The 7,615-nt window shown below is 41.5% G+C and overlaps 1 pseudogene; it reads left to right on the top strand.

Annotated features, from left to right (window-relative positions):
- The first annotated feature begins 1,710 nt into the window (after nt 1-1,710).
- Nucleotides 1,711-4,774, top strand: LOC130737027 (pentatricopeptide repeat-containing protein At1g80150, mitochondrial-like; annotated as a pseudogene).
- Nucleotides 4,775-7,615: the final 2,841 nt, after the last annotated feature.

A 7,615-nucleotide genomic window follows, 5' to 3' on the forward strand; every position in this document is an offset into this window, starting at 1 on the left:
GAACAGGAAGCCAGCTCGGAGGAGGTTGGACACAGCTTCTTGAGCAATGTCTTGCGGGTTCTGGTTGTGCATTTCCCTCAGTTTCTCGAGAAAGGGATGAGAAAGCAGGAAGGAGAAGGGATCGGAGCTTGATTCGCCAGAGGGATTCTGTGGACGATTCAGAGGGGGGTCTTTTTCCCCGCCAACAGCCTTGGGAGAAGCAGGAGTTGGCAAGTCAGAGGCAGAAGTGGAGAGATGAACGACAGTTGGCGAGGACTGGGCCGTCGGTGACACTGAGGGGCGAGAAGGGCCCTCAACCTGGGCAATGCTCGCCTCGCTCTGGTGAATAGGTTTAGAAGAATCACCCGCACCAACCGGGGCGGGAGAGCCAGAGGCAGTGCTCTCCTCGCCAGGGACGGTTGAAGAAACGAAAGATGGTTTTAGCTCGTCCATTTTTTTCTTCTTGGAAGCACCGTCGTCCGACAGCGAGCTTTGTCTCTTCTCCCCGGTATGAGCGGAGGGAGGAGTCTTAACGCCCCCGGAAAGGAAAGCCTTCAGCAGTTCGTCGGAAGAGAAATTCATTTTTCCTGAAAAGAAAAAGAGAGAGCAGTCGTTAGAGGTGAAGGACATATAAAAAGTGGGGTGCGGCAAAGGAGTAAGAAAAAGGACCTAGTCGGGGAAGCAATTTGGATCCTGGGGGGACATCAAGCAGTTCAATACAACTAAAAAGTGGAAGTAGAGATAAGACCTCAGCGACGAAGCTTTCTCTGGAGGAAAAAGATATTTTTGGGAAGCCGGATAAGGATCTGGGGGACAGCGTGAGGGAAAGGGCTTTCCCGTCCTTCTGTGTAAATGATGAGGGGTAAGCGGGGTGGACGATGATCCTGAAATACCGGCGAGCCAAATAAGATTCCGGGCCCACTTGACAAGGGGCAAATCGTTCTCGTCCTGGCCGGGCCGGGACACTAGAGTGACCCAGCCGCGAGAACCTCGAGTTTGAGAATCTACTTCAAAGAAGAAGGAAAAAGGGTAGCAGAGGGCGCTACGTCAACGCTATGGCAAAGAATCTCAAGACACCGCAGATAGGCCCAGGAGCGGGGATGGAGTTGACAAGGAGAAACATTCATATCACACAACATTTGAGTAAGAAAGGAGGAGAAAGGAAGTTTAATGCTCAGATCAAGGAACAGATACTCATAAACAAAGAAAAAATGGGAATATTTGGGGTCATTAAGCCCACGATGCTGCCAGGGGCGGTCCTGCCCCCGACATCCGGTGGTTCGGAGAAGGCCCTCTAATAACGAAGAATGGGAGAGCCCACTGACCATACGAGCAAGGTTAGAGACGGATTTGCTGGTTGACAGTTCCGATGGTTGATCAAGAACTCCTTGATCAGGGGCTTCGGAAATAGGGGAGGGCAGAGTGGCGAAGGTCGCCAGGAGGTGGGCTTTGATCTCCTCAATGGAGGACAAGGTCTCTGTTGAAGACATCAAAGAAAGAAAAGAGAGAGAGGGGAGAAGGAAGGGATGAAAACTAACCAGGAAGGGAACTGTGAGAAGAGGAGCAAGGGCCGGAGTTGGGATTCGTGAGATCAGCAAAGGAGACCGAAGCGGGAGTTGGGAGCAAATATGGGAGCAATTAATAGAAGATGATGAATGATCTGATGGGAAAGAACTCAAGGGTTGGGTGTGATAAAGATTGGGAAGTCGAGCCTCATCATGGTAAATCATCATGGTGAAGGTGGGGCCTTCACACAAAAGGTATGACGTGGATTCCGGAGAGCAGGGGCAGCGCATTAAGTGGAAAGCTGTGACGGTTGAAGCTGGTTGGTTCAAATTTAAAATTGACAAGATGTTGACATGGTTCGAGAAAACATTTCAAAAGTGGCGGTTGAGATTCTGTGGATTTACTGATCCAAACATCGCTTCAAGGCGCGACGTGTGGAAAGGATGCAACACGTGACAAAACGTCGCGATTTAGGGCGCATGCATAACTATGTCGGGTCGGGCGGACTAGTAGCCGTCGCCACAAGCTTGCCTGTGGACTGGGTTCGCCCGGAAGAAGAGGAGGGCGCAGCTGAAGGTCCAAAGTGTCGATTGCAAAAGACTTTATTTACCAGGCCATGTTGGCCATCGTTTTTCACTTCTAGATTTTAAGTTTTTAAGTTTTAGTCGGCATCCTCGAGGCTCTCGCCTTGTTTCTTGCTTAAAGACACACTTAGCTCTCATGCTTCGAGCTCGGTGTCTTGTGGACTTGTGGACTGAGCGAGACCCCAGGGTCCCTCGCTTAGGAGACCTGACCTTGGGCGGGGGACACGCCATGACCTTGGGCCTCCCTTCCCGAGGCCCAACTGGCGCATTTGGATAGGATAGAGGCGCCAAGACCCAACTCCACCTCTATAAATAGGAGGTGAATACCAATTGTAAGGGACTCTTAGTTTATTTGAGAAATAATAGCATTGAAATTCAGTTATATTTTCTCTCTCTAAGCGGTTAGAGTTTCTCTCTCTAAGCATTCACATCACCATTCTCACACTTTGGGTACTACCTTCCCTCTTTATGTTCTAGAATGGAACAATATTCATAATTGCTTATAAAAAAAAAATTTGGGCCCTGCAATATCAGCAACTATACTTTGAAGAAGATCAGGATGAGAAGTGGGTGTAACCGTATCATTTGAAAGTGGAGAAAACGTATGACATATTTTTTCAAATACATCTTTTGGTAATTTTGAGATTGTGTACTCATTAAATTCCTTTAATGGCAAAATGATGATTTTCTACATAAGGGATCTTTTGTTAGAATATTCCTAATTAAACATAATTTAATTTTTTAATTTCTTTATTTATTGAGTCATCAAAATGGACCAATGAAAATGCATCAATATGGACCAATCAAATTAAGACATTTAGAAATTCAATGTAACAACAAATAGGAGACAAGCATGTGGCATTTAGGGAATAATATGACCCACTTTGGTGGATGAGCCTTATATATTATTAAGATTCCTTAAAAATGTTCTCTACCCTTAATAAACCTTATGCGTGAGCCTTGAGTTCCATTTTTTTTAAAGGAAAGCTTATGCTTGACCTTAATATTGTTTTAAGTTAGATTTCAAAAAATCTTAATTAGATGTTAGTTTACGCTGCCTCTACTAACGGGTGGTTGGTTTAAGTGTAAATGCTTGACTCCCCTTAAGTAAGGTTTTGGGTGAGAGTCTTATGGATAGAAAAACCCTCCGCTGAGAGAGTTAGCCCCACCATGATGTGGATGTTCTCTACTCGAATATGATTGCCTCCAAAGGAAGACACCTATTTTACACACACAAAAAATGCTTATGATGCCTCTGGTATCAGTACAAGATTGGGAATTAGGATTATCACCCCGTTTGGAAGAGATTATTTGAGTTTATCTAATAATAATAATATTAGTGTAAGTATTTGAGAGTTTGTGTAAATAGCTTATAACCTTTTTATAAATTATTTTGAGTAATTTTTATAAGCTGCTCAAATAGTTTATGAACAAGTGTTTAGTGGTTGTACATTAATTAAATATTTACCCAAACACAGTCTTAGTTTACATGATATTGTTTTTTTTTTTTTTTTAAATCGTTTACATGATATTGTTATGCTAAACATGTATGAGATAAGTTGACCTTATAAATATTTAGAAAAAAGAAATATAAATATAAAATTTGAAATGAGATATCCTATTTACTTTTTTTTATAGGCAAATGTTAGTGGTTAGTTGTTAGTAATTACAAATGCTCCAACACCTATTTCTACCCTTAGCTCAACCAAGTGAGCTACCCCTCCAACCCCATATCCTATTTACTTGCTCCATGATAAGGTATTTGAATTTTGAATACAACAACAAACTTATGTGTAAATTGGTCAATAATATTATAGACTAGAGACCTAAAATGTTCTGAAACAAATTTATAGTATATAATTAGGCCAATAAAATTATAGGTTAATAGGTAAGTTGAAAGCAAGTAGGGTTCTATTGGTCATTCTAAGACCTGGAAGTTTATTTAAGATTCTATAGGTATTTAAGTTTATTCGTTTGTTCTCGTAGAACTGTTAAGTCTTTCAATGCTGCTCTTAAGGTTTTGGCTCAGACAAAGCATTTTGATTATGTTGTTGAGTTTTTGGAACAAGTTCCTCAGAAATTTGACATTCAATTAGATGTTTATTCTATCAATATTGTTGTTAAGGTCTTTTGTCATATGGGGAAGTTCCAAGAGGATTATTTGTTTATGTTAGAGTCGGAAAACGATAAGGATATTCTACCGGATGTTGTGGAGGTGGGAGATTGGGAATGGGTTGTCGAACAGTATGGTGTTGAAGGGTTGTATGCCGAATCTGGCTACGTTTAATGCTCGGGTTCATTTTTTGGTTTGTGCGAGACGGGCGTGGGATGCTAATGCTGTGATGGGCTTGATGGAGAGAGTTGGGATTAAACCTGATGAGCTTACCGTTAGTTTGATGATCAAGGGTTTTTTCCTGGCGGGTTTTGTTGATATGGCAAAGAGGGTTTATTCTGCTCTGCACAGGAAGGGGTATAAGCCTAATTCTTTGATTTACTAGACCATGATTCATTATTTGCGCAAGACTGGGGATTTTGATTTGGCATATACCATGTGCAAAGATTCTATGGTGAAGAACTGGTTTCAGAAAGCAACAATATATTTACGCAGGCCAAGAGTAGAAAGCCTCTCCCTTATCTTCCAATCATCTGGCTTCCATGCCGACCATGTTGTCCAAGAGTTCAATATGAACAGACTTTCATCCTAATCTATAAGGAAAAATTGTTCATTTTTTGTCTTGAAGTTGAAGGTGCGAAAAACACTAGAAAGGGGGGGTTTGAATAGAGTATTTTTAATAAAAGATATACTTTTGAACTTTTTCCAAACTCAAAGATAAGAACAAGGTGCTGAAGGGTATGAAGTAAAGCACGCAAGTATTTTATCCTGGTTCACTTGAGATAAAAGCTCAAGCTAATCCAGTCCACCCGTGAAGGTGATTTCTTCCTTCTTCTGATGAAGGCAATTTACTAAAATCAATGAGTGTTACAACTGCACTTTGCTTCCTGCTAAGTGACTAACAATACACTGATTTTCTCACTAGTATACTCTTAAGAAGCTGATCTACCGATCCTCTCAAGACTAGCTAAACACTGAATCAACCTTGATTCAGTCCTCTCAAGATCCGACCAAACTTGGTCTCTCAAGGAACTTACAAAGTATTTGTAAAGACTTTTGGGTTTACAAGAATTGCTTCTGAAAAGCTAATGGTAAACTCAGATGTTTAAGAACAGTGAAGAAGTATTGCTAAGATATCGGTTATAATGAGTTGAATGGTTTCAGCAAAGTTTCTTAGCTTCTTTCTTCTTTCTTCAGCCCTTATATACTCCAAGACATATGATGTAGTCGTTGCTAGGGTTTTGTCCGTTGGAGTGGCAATCTTGTGATATCAGACTGCTAGGCTGAACAAGGTAGGTGGCGGACAGGGGCGGACCCACAGCCAAGTCAGGGGGTTCAGATGAACCCCCTGAGAAAAAGAAAAATTCTACTTACCCCCTTGTAATGTTTTTTTTTGAACCCCCTGAGATTTTATATTTGCACCCAGACCCTCACTTACCCCTCTCTCTCACAGACTCACGCTCTCACCCTCTCACTCACGATTCACGCTCGCTCACCAGTCACCACACCCTCACACTCTCGCACGGCGCACCACCACCACCGGCCACCACCACGCCACCACCGTCCACCGACCACCGGTCCAGCCGGCCCTCTGTTGCGGCTTTACCCTAGGTATGGCTGATTTCCCTAACCCTAAATTGATTTCCTTTCTCTTCTCAAGCTGGATTTTTATGACATGTTTTGTGATTTGGTCATAATCGCAGCCTTAGAATACTCAAATCCCTTCTACCCATCACCTTAGCTTGATTCTCACTTTGTATTTTGTAGTATATATTTGTGTATTTTTGCTATAATCATAGTTTTTAGATGTGCTCAGTTTATGAGGCAAATGGGGTTTTAGTAAAGTTATGTTCTTTGCAAAGAAATTTTGAAATTCTACTCTGGGAAACCAAAATTTGGGCTTGGGAGTGTAAGGTAGCAGATGATCGTTGCCCACTCTACGGGATATCTGAGGAATCAGTTCTGCATATATTTTTCACTTGTCAGTGCGCATGGCAATTATGGTCCTTGGTCTTTCAATGGATTGGCTTCTGTTTTGTAATTCTGGGTTCTGTTAGAGAACATTTTACTCTCTTTTTTGGATCATTTACAGGTCCAGGAAGGTTGGAGTATCGACTATTTGGTTATGTGTAATCTGGCACATTTGGACAGTAAGGAATGATATGATTTTTAGGGGAGGAGGATTTGACTCAGAGGAAATCTTTGAGAAGTGTCGTTTGAAGGTGTGGGAATGGTTGAGGGCCAAATGTAGCTCTTTCCTTTATTTTGTTTTTGAATGGATCAATGAACCTTTAATTTGTCTTGACTCTCTGTGAGGGAATTGAAGCTGGTTGCAGTTGCAGATGTGGAATTCTTGGTATATTTGTGGGTTATGTACTGAAAGAAATCTTTGGAGGAGGTGATTTTGGTCTGCAGCAGGACATTGATATCAATTCAAACTAAGCAGGCAATGATTTGAATATTTGATATTGGCCCTTTAAGGGACCCTTGTTCGTGATTCATATTTGTTGGTTTTGTATCTGTTGGCCGTGTAAGAGTTTGGGGCTTTAGTGGATGGTTTTATTAATCTTATAATGTTCAATTGGTCTCTTTGAAGGTCCTCTTGAGTGTTAGAAAATTTGTACTCTGCTACAATTTATTTCAATACATTCTTGTTTTGCATAAATGATTGTTATTGTGTTAGATTTGAAGTTAAGCTTCCACTTTGTAATCTGATTGAGTTGTATAATTTTTGTTTTTCTTACTCATATCCTTCATATCCTTCAGTATTTTGAACTTTTAGTGTTTTACTTTCATGTAAAAGATTCCATAAAACTTCATCATTATATTTTTATCGATGTGCTTATTTGAAAAATTTGAACCCCCTGACCCCGGGGTCCTGGATCCGCCACTGGTGGCGGACAGACTGAGACTGTACGATGTGTACTATGACAACGACCTGTCCTTTCACCAGCTGACTTATGATCTGGATTGCTTCAGATGGACGTTGGTGAAGCTTTTGATCAGAGTCAGACGGAAGCTTGGATCCTCTGACCTTGCAACTTATGCTTCTGAACATGTTCCTCAGAACCTCTGAATGTCAGAGCTAGAATAGCTTGGGTCTTCAGAGCCAACTTCTTGCAGGTCTTCAGAACTTGAGTCTTCTACTTCTGGACCGTTCCACTGGAACAACTGGTCTTCAGAACTTCTGACCCCGGTTCTTCAGTACCTCTTGAGAGCTTCTATCTTCAGAACTTCTGAAGGATTTGCCACTGTTCTGAGCGAACATGGTAAGCTTTTCAACTCTCTTTTGGCTACCCTTGGGTCTTTATCTTCTGATTGAATAAGCTTGGGTCAGAATCAGAACTTGTTTGTCACAACTAAAAGAGACAAACGTTAGGGTACCACAATTGTTCATCATCACAAACCTTAATTGTAATCATCAAAATATAGA

Source organism: Lotus japonicus, chromosome 1 (assembly GCF_012489685.1).
Source record: "Lotus japonicus ecotype B-129 chromosome 1, LjGifu_v1.2".
In the NCBI taxonomy this organism is placed as follows: domain Eukaryota; kingdom Viridiplantae; phylum Streptophyta; class Magnoliopsida; order Fabales; family Fabaceae; genus Lotus; species Lotus japonicus.